Source organism: Corvus cornix, chromosome 3, assembly GCF_000738735.6.
Source record: "Corvus cornix cornix isolate S_Up_H32 chromosome 3, ASM73873v5, whole genome shotgun sequence".
Classification (NCBI taxonomy): Eukaryota; Metazoa; Chordata; class Aves; order Passeriformes; family Corvidae; genus Corvus; species Corvus cornix.
In genome coordinates, this window is record NC_047056.1 from 49,320,055 (window position 1) to 49,334,240 (window position 14,186).

At 41.0% G+C, this 14,186-nt stretch overlaps 1 protein-coding gene across 4 annotated transcripts in view; it reads right to left on the reverse strand.

Annotated features, from left to right (window-relative positions):
• Positions 1-14,186, reverse strand: part of UTRN (utrophin) — a 356,530-nt gene that overhangs the window by 299,468 nt on the left and 42,876 nt on the right. The window lies entirely within an intron of this gene.

Genomic DNA, 14,186 nt, shown 5'->3' on the forward strand with positions numbered 1-14,186 from the left:
TTTGCTAGTAACCCCAGCAGCTCCTTTGCAGTAGAATCCGCCTCACAGCACCTCCCAAGCGGGTTTCTGATGCATAAAATTCACAAGCTCCCCATCTGGTGAAAACAACCTATGAAACCATGGGCTTTTAATTAACAGACTTTGTCAACACCTTTTTGCCTGAATGCATTACTCCAAAGGGTGCCAAGGCCCTTATTCAAGCTTCTGATGCAGATAATAGCCTCCTTCGGTACACAGCACAGCTACTGTGGGAGCAAAGCTGCTGGAACAACCCTTGAAAGCACTTGCAGCCTTACCCACCCTCAGCCTGGTTTTGCACCTGGATTCAGAACCATGTTAGCGATCAGTCACAGACAAGTTCAGCTGAAGCATGGGAAGGGCTGCTGAGCCCTTCCCTTCAAGTGCCCTGCCGGTGTGACACCAAAGTACCACCACCTAGGGTCTGGGAGACAGCCAGGAGGACCCAGCAGGACAAGGAGGAAGGGCAGGCAAGTGCCTGTAGGTCAAGAGGGAGGAGCAGTGGCCTCCAGCTGTGCAGAGAGACAGCTTCCCAGGATGCTTAAGGAAGCCATTTAGGAGTCACCGGCAATTTTACAGAGCCGGTCCCACTAAACCAGGGTGAGTCACCTCCAGCACAGGACACTCCTGCCTGTATCACAGGACACATCTTGGGTAAATTGCACTGAGCACTGCTAAAGGTGAGCCTATGCTTCATCACCTGTACCTAAATGACAGTGAAATAACTGCTGACAACCAGACTAGGCAAAGGGGGTTCATCCAGCATGGATTTCCAGGTCTGCTTGCTGCAGACAAAATACATACATACATGCATGCAGCCTGTCAAAGGCTTTAACCTCCAAATCCCTGCACAGACCACAGCCAGGGCAGTCAGTGCCTTACACCAGGCAAACTGCTTGACAGCTGCAGCCCAGATCAGGAGTCTCTGAGAGCCCTTCAAGACTCCACCAGCTTCTTGGCAGATCAGTCTAGAGATACCCTCCAGGCGACCACAACACGCTGCTGTCTGGAACACTCTCTTGCAGAACCTCTTGGTGGCAGCTGGCATCAATCTTTCCAGACTCCATACCACAAAACAGCACAACACGATAGTGTTCAGACTAACAGTCCCTGCACTTGGAATGAAGCCATAGAAAAAAAAGCCCAATTGCAACTCAAATTTTCTACTTCACACAATCGTGAAAATTCATGCAGTCTGAAGCAATATCAGGTTATGATTAAAAAGCACCACTTACAAGATCATATACCTCAGCAGCAACTGAGACTGTTGTACAATGAAGTTTTATCAATAAAATTCAGATGTTTATTTTTAAAAATCACAGAAGACAACCAGAATATTTCTTATATAGATGACCTCAACATTTCTCATTTCTGGCCTGACATGCACCTGAAGCTGATACCATCCATGTATTCACATCTAATATCTAGCCAGAAAGCTGTTACACACAGAAACCAACGACCAGGTATGCTTTACCTAACAGCAAGGAATAGTGGCTACAGCTCAGCCCAGATACAAGAAGTCACATCGGTAAGAAATGAAGTTAAATGAAACTTAAACTGTATGAAATTGTTCATATCCATTTAAAATAAACCCTCAGCTCTGGGCTTCTTCTAGGCTACAGCTGAAAAACCTGCTTGGGACACAAAGGGTGCATGTCAGCCAGGAGCCATTGCTTCACCCTTCTATGCCTCTCCTCTTTGGCAGCTAAAGCTGATCCAACAGACTCTACTCTTGAGTCACACCTTGAGCTCAACCAGACATCAAAGACAGACCAATGCATGAAAAGATTTTTCTGAGGAAGATTCAAGATACCTGTGGCAGCTGCACAGCATGCCATGCTCAGAACATTGAAACTCAAGGTGCTGTTTCAGGGGAGTATAATTACCTAAGAAATCTTGTTAACCCTGTCTTTTCCCCTCAGTGGCACAGAGCTCCTTGCCATCAAAGACATATAGAACCAAATAACTCTCTGGTAGTTCCTAAGTATCCATCTCACAGGAGCCTGGCAGACAAGATGAAACTCAAAAAAAAAAAAAAAATTTAATCCATTTTTTCCCTACAAGTCTGTTTTCTTTTTTCCCTTTTTAAGACACAGGAATGGACTAGATGGGTCCAACTGCCACTGTTGGACCAATATTTTCTATTAACATTAATTGAAAACAACATTTGTATTGAACATAGTGAGATTTAAACATGATTCTCTTTTTAAATATCATCTATTAACCTGTCTGCCCCTTTTGTGCCAACACCCGCAAGTACACAGCTGTGAATGATGATGTTTTCCTAAGGCTGCATCTGCCTTTTTCCTTCCTTAACCATCTGAGAGAATGAAGAGTAACACCATAATTTGAGGTATCACATTCTTCTAACATTATTACTCCTTAGCATGACAAAGGCAAAGAACAGAGAGGCCAAAAACAGTTGTATGACTGTGTAAAAGGAGAGCAACCATTATGAAAAGGATCTTGGATTTATAAATCCTGTGCAGTAGAAGCTCTAGACACCCCACTCTTGGAGAGTTCAGCCCCTTCCCCAAGCACACGAATGGCAGGAGGTGACAGCTCTCCTCAGCATTCACCAGCTTCAGCCTGCCAGGACTCCCCCAGCAGGCCTTGCTCCTACACCTGCTTGCTAGGTGTGCTGCAGTAGCATGCACGGCTCACTAAAATCCAGCGCCTTTTCTCTCTCTTTTCAAAAAGAGGGTTTTCTAGGAAGGGGAAGGAAAAAAATCCACCAAACCCCACATCTTTGATCAATAGAAACTACTTAGTCTTGGTAAAAGGTTTGGTGAACAAAGGAATACAAATGTATATACCCCTACTATCTCCTAAAGAGCAGAGCATCTTTTTTTCTTAAGCAAGGAATGAGAACCACCACAACTCCCATCTTCCTAAAACATCCTAGTCAGTTATAAAATTCATAGACAACCCTTGCCAGTCAGGCTCTGCTTTTATGTTTGCTTTATAAAAGCCTCTGAAACTCAGATTTTTGTAATTGACCATTACAGACATGGCTGTGTCAAGCTTTCTGCTACAAACCCCTGCAAAAAAAAAAAAAAAAAAAAACAAAAAAAACAAAAAAAAACAAAAAAACCAACAACAACAACAAAAAAAACTGAAATGTTGGTGCTTTGATAGCAACAGTGACAAGTTCTTTTATCCCCCAAAGTAATTTTCTTTAGATTCCTACAAGTCTGTAAGGCTAACCCCCAGAGGCTGGCATTATGATCTGGATAACAAATTAGCCACATTCAGTCAAAAAAAAAAAAAAATCACCATTCAACAAAGCACACAGTAACCCAGCCAGTCAACTTCTCACACAAGACATTAAAAATGTCAACAAGTTACAGCCCAGTGAGAAACAAATTCACCAAGTAGCTAAAACATTTGTTTCCTTTCACACTGCTGCAGCCTGACAGTGAAAGCCAAGGACTGACTCAGGGCCAAATTCTGCTTCATTACCTACCATTTCCTCTGGCCAACGTGGCTGTGCCTGCCCTCCAGTCACTTAATGGACTAGTAACAGAATGTCAGAACAGTTTGTTCCTTTAAGAGGAAATAAAAACAAACCTAAATACACACAGACAAAAAAAAATATTAAACTCTTGTGATGACAAAAGAGAGAAGAAAAGCTTCCTATCCCGGATGCCTGTTTGCCGAAGCCTGCTTGTTACACAAGATGATGTATGTCCACCTAACTGGAGTACGCTCTAAACAACCGGCTCCTGTGATCAGATGCCCAGGCTGTGTCCTGGCACTCAGTCGCCCCCAAGAGCCACTTTTGTAGCCTTACATACATACCTCCTCCACCCACAACACTGTCCCTTAATTTCGTTTAGGGCACCTTGAAAACACAGTTCAAGTCCAATCTATTACCTGGTGAATATCATGTTGGAGAGCAAAAAGGAATCTAAATTATCTAAAAATAGAGGTAAAAACAAAAGCCTCACTGGACTGCGGTTCGTCCTCTACTCAACCTCTGTTTCGTACTGAAAGAGAAGCTTCTTATTTCCCCAAAACACATTAAATGCTTGTATGACAGAACTGTGTTATTTAGCTTTTGAAAGACAGAAGTTATCACACCCAAAACAGCTGGCAGAACAGCACTATAATGAAAGTGCCCTGGAGAAGCATAGGCTTGATTGGCAAATAAAGTACAGAAATTGCCCAACCACTCCAGCGCACATTACCAAGGGTCATCTCACATTTTAAGACTTAAATTTGCCTTCACCACCTCATTATTTAGGTTCTCAGCAAAGGAATTTAGAAATAAAAGAAGGAATTAGCCTGTGGGTTTCAATTAAGACACTTGGAATGTAACGAAGTTAGAAACATCTCTTTGCCTAAGCCTTTAGGCAGTCGGGAGTATCTCTTGTAGATACCACCCTACCCAAGACTCGCACACCTATGAAACCCTGACAACAGTAACAAAAAAAGGGATAAAGGTTTGTATTTCTGGACAGAAAAAGCATTTTGAAAGCAACTATCTTTTAGTCAAGCTCAGACTAATTCATATAGCAAAAGACACAAAATAAGCGTCTAAAATTTCAGAATGGAAACCAACATTTTTTATCTTTTTAAGTTTTTTAGTTTTTATCTTTTTAAGATCATAGTTTAGTCTTTTTAAAGGAACAAAAAGCAAAAGTTGAGATTGTTCTGCAGATTCTCTCTTCTCTTGCAACACCATGGTAGAAAAAAATAGCTCCAGCAACACATAATTCACTTGTAAACTTTCACCTTTGTGCTGCAATTTTAATTTCTGCAATCGGTGGTATGCACAAAGCTTTCCCTCATTCCTTTTCCTTCTCTCTCCAAACTTCAGCAGCTAGGCAAAACCAGAGTTATATTAATAGTGCATCTAACAAAAAAAAAATCTGCCTACAGCAACTGGCACACAAAATGCAGTTGCCCAAATTGTAAGTTTCCTGTAGAAACCAAACTATGGAATATAAACATTACCAAAAAAAGACTAAAGCAAAAAGAAAAGTCATGCGCCTCACCACCTGGTGTTTCCCAACAGCAGACACCACCAAAAACAAGACACCATAGACGAGTAACAAGGATCACCCCCTAGTTGTACCAAAATGTACTGGAAGTTTAAGCTAAATTGTGTTTACTTCACAACAAAAAAATCCCCCAGCAACTGATAACCTAGAGGAAGGCATCCTCACAGCTGAAGGAATATTAAAATAGCTGTTTCCATACCTCCCAACAAAAGCAACCTAACATGCCATGCTGTGGTCTCAGCACATTGGAATGATGATTAAAAGGGAGGTATAGATAACCAAGCTCTCAGGAGACAGAAATAATGCCCAACACGGAGCCTGACAGCCCACACTGGTCAGCCAGTGACCCTGCTGATTTCACGGGATGACAGTGCAAACCCAAGAGCTGCAGGCAGTGTCCCAAGGCTGCTCCAGAGTTGCAGGCAGGACACAAGGCGCTCCAGCAACCCCACGTCACTCCAACAGCCTGCAATGACCCACTAACACCAGGTCAAAGTAAGCAGTGTCAGCTCCCAGTGCAAGACAGCCCTGTGAAGCTTTCACATACAATCCAAGTACACTTGAGCACATATTTCACAAACTGCCCAGCACATGGAAAGAAGAAAAAGGCAGGTAACTCCTGCCCAAAATCTGGCAAAGAAGATGTTTCTAAGCACACAAACAGGAAAGCACTTTAAGAAAAAAAGACAAAGTAAATTTATGAAGACAAATAAAATCACAAACTAGATTTACTACAGCTGGTTTTGTTATGAGCACAGATCAGGTCTTTGAATTTCTAAGTGGTTATAAAGAAAACAGAATCACTTTCCACAAGTTGGTGTTAGCCATCTGCTCCTTTTTCTCTGCCCAAGTTAGGACTATTATTAGGCTCACTTGCACTTGTGGATGTGATTCACAGGATATAAGGTCAGAGGGATCACTGTGATCAACTAGCATAATCTTCTGCATAACAGAAGAGCCATCCCCACAAAAAGCCCATCTGCATACCAGAAGGAAGCAGAGACAACAGATATCAGAGACCCTGCACAGGCACAAGTAAACAAGATTTTTAGGACAGAGAAGGAAGCCAAGCCATAAACTGTATCTATGCAAGTAGCTCTCCTAGTTATGGCAGTTTCAAATCAGGCAGACATCACAAACAACCTTCTTTGAACATCTTCACAGTACAAGAGACAATGTTATTTTGTTCTCTGTGACAGGCAGGTAAAGACAGTAGTTATTCACAACACTAAGTTTTTCTGCCCACTCATTCCAGAGTCTCTTCTATCCCAACTCTTAGTCAGAGGTTTTCCTATTTTTCTTTTCCAACAACCCAAAGGCTGCAATCCTAACACCACCTCATTCCCTGTCTTTTCACTCCAAATATTAAAACCTTTCCTGATCCATCCCCTCAGAGCTGCCTCTCTTTTACCCAAGGTCCTAGAGTCTACCATCATTCCTTTCTAAAACTCTCTAGGTCAACAGCTTATCACAGACAGAACCCAAATTCCTGAGATTCAAATAGTAATACCTGGCTCCTACATATTACTACATGCTCCAATTTCCTAAGTAGAACACAAAGAATGCTTGGCCTCCTATACATCAGTGGATGTCCCACTAGTGTCAGCTCCTCCCACCTCTTCACTGGCCTCTCACTGCAACTCCCACCCCATCCCAGCACACAGGTACAGGGTACAGGTAATTGGGTATGTACCTGGTTGTTCCTTCACATGCTGACTGGTATATTTGGCTGGTATGTTCACATATCCTCTAGGTGCTTAATTAGCTTTATAACACACAATTAGGTTTATTAAACTTCCACTAGTTACTACAAGTTGAACTAGTTGTGATGGGGAAAAAAAAATATGGAAAGACTAGTTTAATCAGAGTATCCTACTTTCCTTGTGAAAATGGATTAAATTAACAGATTTCAAAGAATTGTATGCTGTTAACATTTTCAAAATCACAAGTGCTATTTAGATGTTTCTGAAAGGAAGTTAACCGAGCATCTCTGGATACAGACCATATAGGACCCATTTCAGTGACAGCGGTGTGCAGAGTAGAGTAACTTAAAAACAAACGGAATTTATAACCCCATGGAATTTAAGTCTTTCCTAGCAGTCCAGTGTAGAAGACAATCATAACGTAACACCTCGAGCAGCTGAGTTATGCAAAGTCAAGGTGTCAGCTTTCTGGGTTTGATTGCTTCAAACCTCTAATGGTATTTAGAAATCTTGCCTAAAGACCAAAAAAATAGCATATGTGCGCAAAAAAAAAAAAAAATTAAAAATCACACGTTTTCACAATTGTATTTCATCTACGGAAGGTAATAAAAAAATAAACATTTCAATGATAATTAACTCAGAAATTAAGAAAAAAAAGTAAAGAAGTGTCTTTACAAAGCCTTAACACACTATCTCTAGACCAAAAACCCCAAATACAATGAACACATAGTTTATACACCCATTGCACTTTTGTAAGTCTTATAATCACTGTAATATCAAAGAAGTTCTCTGGCAATTTTATGTGGCTGTCTCAAGGACTAAGCAAGCTTCCACCTGTATGAATCCACTTCTCTTTGCACTGTTCCTAGAAAGTTTAGTAAAATTTTGGATTGAAGTGTTTTTATAGAAAGTACAGCGTGGTAGAGGTCAGAAGGCATCTATGGAGATCATTTGTCTAATCCAAGCCCCCAGTCAGAGCATGTTGCCCAAGGCCGTGTCCAGTCAGATTTCTAACATCTGCAGTGACAAAGACTTCACAACCTCTCTGAGCAACCCAAGACAGGGTTTTAACAAAAACAGAGATTCCCATGTTTCAGTTTGCTCCCATTGCCTCTTGTCTTTTCAATGGCCTCACTACCTTCTTCGCACTATCTCGTCAGATATTTATAAACTTCAGTAGCATCACTTGGATTTTGATCCTTTTCTTCTGGCTGAACAGGCCCAGCTCTGTCTTTCCCCACAGGAGAGATGTTCCAGTCCCTTCATCATCATTGTGGTCCTCACTCCAGTATGTTCACATCTCTCCTGTACTGGCGAGCCCAGAACTGGACCAAATACTCCAGGTGTGGCATCACCAGCACTGAGTAGATGGGAGCACATCCAAGAATGTGCAGCATGCTCATGCCTAAAGGAATGACAGAAAGGAAGCAAGCTCCTTTTTCACAAACTTGCCAGCAGTATCCCTAGGTAGCCAAGAAGGCCAAGGGCATCCTGGCCTGTGTCAGAAAGCCTGGCCAGCAGATCATACAGTGATCATCTCCCTGTACCTGGCACTGATAACATCACATCTCAAATCCTGTGTCCATTTTGGGCCCTGCACTACAAGACGGACATTGAGGTGCAAGACTGAGTCCAGAGAAGGGCAACAGTGAAGGTTTCAGAACTCAAGTCTTATAAGGAGCAGCTGAGGGAGCTGGAGTTCTTTACCCTGGAGAAAAGGAGGGTCAGGGAAGACCTTATCACTCTCTACAACTGCCGGAAAGGAGGATGTAGCCATGTAGAGTTCAGTTTCTTCTCCCAGGTAACAAGTGACATGGCAAGAGGAAATGGCCTCCAGTTGCACCAGGGGAGGTTTAGACTAGATATTAGGAAAAACTTCTTCACTGGAAGGGTGGTCAAGCATTAGGACAGGCTGCCCAGGGAGGTGCCAGAATCACCATCCCTGGAAGCATTCAAAAGGCATGTGAACATTTAGCAATATGGTTTAGTGAAAAGCTAAATAATTTCATTTAACAGACTACATATTAGAAAGCTTCTACACACTTCTGTCCAGCTTACAACAATTGACTAACACATTTCATTCTTCACAATTAAGACTCATACCCAGTGATGGTACCTTATATATTCCTGGGCAGGCAATGCTTGGAAGACAGAAGTGGAAGAAACTGTTGCATACCCATCTTGACAACAAAGTTAAGCTCAGTCTTTACAGAAATCAAATAGACAAAGGAAGTTCAAAAAAGCACAAATTGTTTATTTTGTTTCCAGACAGGCCAAGTCTGAGCTTCACTGGCTATTCCATTATTTTGTCAAGGATCAGTCACTGATGCCAGTAAATTATTTACCTTAGCCTATTAACCTTTGCAATTAAGATGAAACCTGAAACATAGAAGGTTTAAAGGAAGCCCCTAAAATTCACATGGTGTAGTAGTGCTCTAAAGATGAAGCAGCCAAAAGCAAAAAGAATAAACAGGATAACTGAAGAATTTAAATCCAAAATATTTTTTAGTGCAAATTACACCAAATACTCTCATTTCTATCCCTAAAATAATCCAGCTAGTTCATTACAGAAATGGTCACCATAAGTTTGCCTGCTTTTAGCTTCGCATGACCAACCCAAAGCATGTTAAGTGTCTTATACTGTCACCCAACCCTAGTGAGGAAGATTAAGTGAAAGGCAGATCCAACCCTTGAGATAAATTATTTCCTTTCCCAGTTACATGCCTGTGCTGGCCAAGGAATATTGCACCACTGGGGAAGGGGGAACACCTTTGTGCAGAAACTGAAATGCTAAGCAAACCTTTGAGCATTTTGTCCATGACAAAATTACTGTTCTTCCTCTAGAGGTAACAGTCACAAAGGTGTCTTAGCCACTTTGTGTTTTCAGTGAGACATCTTAATGGAGAAAAAATAAAAGAGAATTGGAGTACAGTATTATGAATGGTCCCTTCTTATGGCTTCTGGCAAACATAAAATTTTCTTTTGTCATTTGATCAGAACAGCAGTAAGTTGAGGCACTGCTAATCCTATATCCTAATTAAACTCTCATTTCCTTCCCTGGCTTACTCATTAATTAGTCCCCAAAGCTGAACCCCCTCCTGATTAAGTGCTTTGAAAGCACATAAATTCTGTTTGGGAATAGCAGGACAAATATCTGGAACACATTAAACCAGGTATTTATGCAATCAGTTAAGCCACTGACCACCAGTGTGAGCTCACTGAATACTTTCCACTTCAATATAGAAACAGTGTGGAAAAAACTGGAGAAGATACCCCACTCTCATAAGACTCCACCTGGAGTACTGCTTCCAGCTCTGGGGCCCCCAGCACAGGAAGGACAAGGACCTGTTGGAGCAGATCCCAGAGGAGGACACAAAGATGATCTGAGGGCTAGAACATCTCTGCCATGAAGGTAGGCAGAGAGAGTCAGGGCTGTTCAGTTTGGCAAAGAGCAGCCTTCCAGTAGTACTTAAAGGGGGGCTACAAGGAAGCTGGGGAGGGAGACTGTCAGGAAGTACACTAATAGGACAAGGAGTAAATGTTTGAAAGGGAAAGAGTATATTTAGATCACATACAAGGAAGCGATTCTTTGCTATGAGGGTGGTGAGGCACTGGAACAGGTTGCCCAGAGCAGCTGTGGATGCCCCATCCCTGAAAGCGTACCAGGCCAGATTAGATGGGGCTTTGAGCAACCTTGTCTAGTGGAAGATGCCTCTGCCCACAACAGAGGGTTTGGAACTAGATGGTCTTTAAGGCCCCTTCCAACCCACACTGTTGCATAATTCAATGAAAATACAGCAACAGAGCAGTCAAAAGGAGACCAACCAAAGTTCAAAGCCTACCAAGCATTTGGCAGAACCTGAGCTATAAGCTTTCAGCTGCCAATCATTTAGGCAAAGGATTACATGTACACATCCCATTCCGCATGCTTGTATTACTAAATGACAAGTTTTTAAGAGAATTGTGGTAGAACCTGTGCAATTGTAGCATTTGCTTACTGTCAACTCTAACGTATCAAGTGGGTCTGTGTACAACTTGGAATAGACACATCACCTTTACCTTTGTAGAAACTGGCTAAACAACAAAAAGATCACCTAATAAAAACAGATAATTACATGTCATATTAATACTGCTGCCTCTGGCAACTATTCCAGTAGATCAGTCACACAGGTATGATCCTGTCCTGGGTGCATTTTCAGAGAGGGTTCTTTTGCATGCCTTCCCAGTGCTAAGGAGTCAGGCAACAAGCAGGCCCAGGATTCACTTTTTTGCCCTCTACCAAAGGTCAAGGTCCCTACAGCAGACAGGTGGTGTCTATGTCTCAGTGAGGATAGAGCTTGTAGCTTGAATGTTGCTAGCCTGAGGATCAAAATTATGATAATCACCAGTGAAACTAGAAAAATTAGGGTACTAGTAAAAACTGGCTAAAAAAGAAGAGACAAGTTTATGGAGTTAAGAGTCCACAAAAAGACAGCTATACTTCATGGTTGAAGAGGTGCCTGAACTGCAAACCAAAATAGGAAAATAAGGTAATTTAGAGGAAGCACCATTAAAGATGTCCTTATGGAAGAAGTATAAGTGCAGGGTATCTACCTGTGGACACCACTACAGGCAATGATGAGGAAATGGTGACAACTGCATGGCAGATCAACTCTCTTTGCCAGCAAGAAAGGCAGGCTATACAGCAAACCAAAATACCAAGTACAGCCTCTGCAGCGGACAAAAGCATTTGATGCAATGCAAAATAATCATTTCCTCAACTGAATGGTTTATCTTGAAACTCAGAACACTTGGTCTGATATTTTTTAATCAATAAAAATACTTATACCTTTCCAGTGTCATAGTAGACTAAGAAATAATAAGATCAGTACTTAACCCCCGCCCCAGAAAAAGCCAGGACAAGATCACCTTTGCTGGGTCACATAAGGCAAGGGGGAAATTATTCTAAGGCTTTGACACTCCCACCCTCACCCCAACTCAGAAATAAAAGCTATTTGCAAATAGTGTCAAATAATATCTCTAGCTACAAACGCTTTTACAGAATAAGTACTTCCTAATCTCCCAAACTGCATGCTATAAGCATAGCTAGAACAAGAGCTGTGCTTAAAGTTTGGGGTCAGTACAACATCCCAGGCACACATTAGTTTTGTCAGACCTAGCCATGCAAACACTCCCAAGTACCAGACAGCTCTGGTGAAGCAAAGCCCAACTGCTCAGCGTATTTGGGCAGGTTGTGAAGGGTCTACATTGATGCACAATTGCTCAGAGTAAAGGGTCAAAAGAGGGAAAGAAAAAAGAGATGGGGATAAGGCAAAGACATACTCCCAGAAGCATACAGAGACTGGCTCTCTATGAAAGAAAAGAAACTCATGTGGTTCCCCAAAGGGGTTAAGAGAAGCCTGTTTTCTATTTAACATGTATTTGCACTTCTGAGTGAGAAAGCTACTGCAACAAATTAACTTCATACACATTTACAAGAATTTCAAAGTCTCAATAAAATGATGCATTTAATTTACCACAAACTATAAAGCTCAGCAGTGAAAAAAAACCAGCAATGCATTCCACACTCTTCAGGTTATGCAGATAAATGTAACACCTCAATGATGGTAAAAAAAGAAAGATTCTTATTTCTGAAACAATAACATTACCTTCAAAGAACAAACAAGTGGTATGAACAGGGTCAAATAAACAGAACAAATCACAAGGTCATCTCCTAAGGATGCTGCTATCATCATATGACTCGCCTTTGAATATTTATCTTTGTGTACTATAAACTACATGAGGAGGAAAAGTGGGGAATGCATTTAGAAAGTATTTTTAACTCAATTTTTAAAATTCATTCCTACAAATTAAAAAGCAAAAAAGATTTACCTTCAACACTCTGCACTGCTAACTATGACAAATAACTTCAGTATTTCTCACAGTCTTACTTGCATCACACAACGCAAAACTAAAAGCAATGTGATTGATGAAATTTACTACAACTTTTAAGTTGTCCCACTTTAACATATCATTTTAAACCATTGTAACATAAATACATTTGAAAACCTTAACAGCTTTAATATTAAAGTTATTACAAGATTTTTCTACAGCTGTTTGTTTCTTTGAACAACAGTCCTAAAAACTAAACCACAAAACCACTTATTTTTTTAAGAAACACCATAAACACTTTTTTCATCCCCAACACAATGACATAAGAAGCTTAACTCACATAACACAGATTAGACCTTCATATCTGAAGATCTCTAATTTCACTTGATGTTGACTACAACTTCCAATTTTCCAAAGTATTGCTACATTAAGGCTACTCTTTTAAAATTACAATATTTTCTTGTCCAGAACACACAAGCAAAGCAGCAGCACAAAAAAAGAATAAAACTTTTTAAACTGCAAAGAAGCAAGGAAGTGAGAAACAGTAGTAAGGATGTACAGAAGGGCATATGAGCTCATGCACACTGCTGTCTGAAGATCATGGAGCAAGTGCAGTACAGCGTTCATTTTTCAGGCTGTCCTCCGCTGACACGCGAGCAACCTGTGGCAGAAGAATGATTACTCACAAAACCCAAGTATTCATGAAGTCTACCACAAAGGGAGAATGGAAAGAATTCCTACAACTGCACACACATCTGCAAGTTGGTGTAGCAGGACCAAACGCATCCTAAATGTCAATCACCTACCTACCTGCTACTTGCTCAAACAGCACAAGAGACATTATCACCATCCAATAGGTTCAGAAATGAAAATTCACACTGATGAGTAACTCAAGTGGCCAGAAGATACACAGTCTTCTTTTTCTTCATACAATTATTCCACTAAATATTGCTATGACTGCCCTCAAAGTTACACAGTCCAGCTAAGAGCAGCTCTGGGAGTGCTTAAAAGGCAATACAGATGTGCTTTATCCTGCAGCATCTTTTCAGTCCAACTATGAACTGGCATGACTGGCTTCACAAAATGACATTTGCAGATTTCTGTTTATTCAGAAACAGAAGCCTTGGATTTTGTAAATGACAAGTGAAAATTGATTGAAAGGAAAAATGAGCAAAGGAATAATGTGAGTGGACTTTGAAGGCGGCTAGGAAAAAAAGGAATATATGTGAAAAGTTTTGCTCTCAAAAGAATTAGCATGATCAAGAGATGACTTAGCAACCTTTTACACTTGTTTCAATTTTGGTGCATTTAATTGTAACGTTCTACATGTGACAGATACTTGTCTCCAGCCCTGCAGAGATAAGCGTATAATAAAAATAACTTGCTAAAAACTAAACAAATAAAATCTCAGAAACTTTAGTCTTGTCACATTGTCACTCTTTCTATTCATGTCACAACACTTCACTGTTATTCCTCAAGTGTCTACACGGCTGCAAAAACAAAAAGCAATTAGGACTGACTACCAACCTTCTAACCCTTCAAATGCAGAATGAAATTTGGGCTCAGTAAGGGAGCATTAGAAGATGAC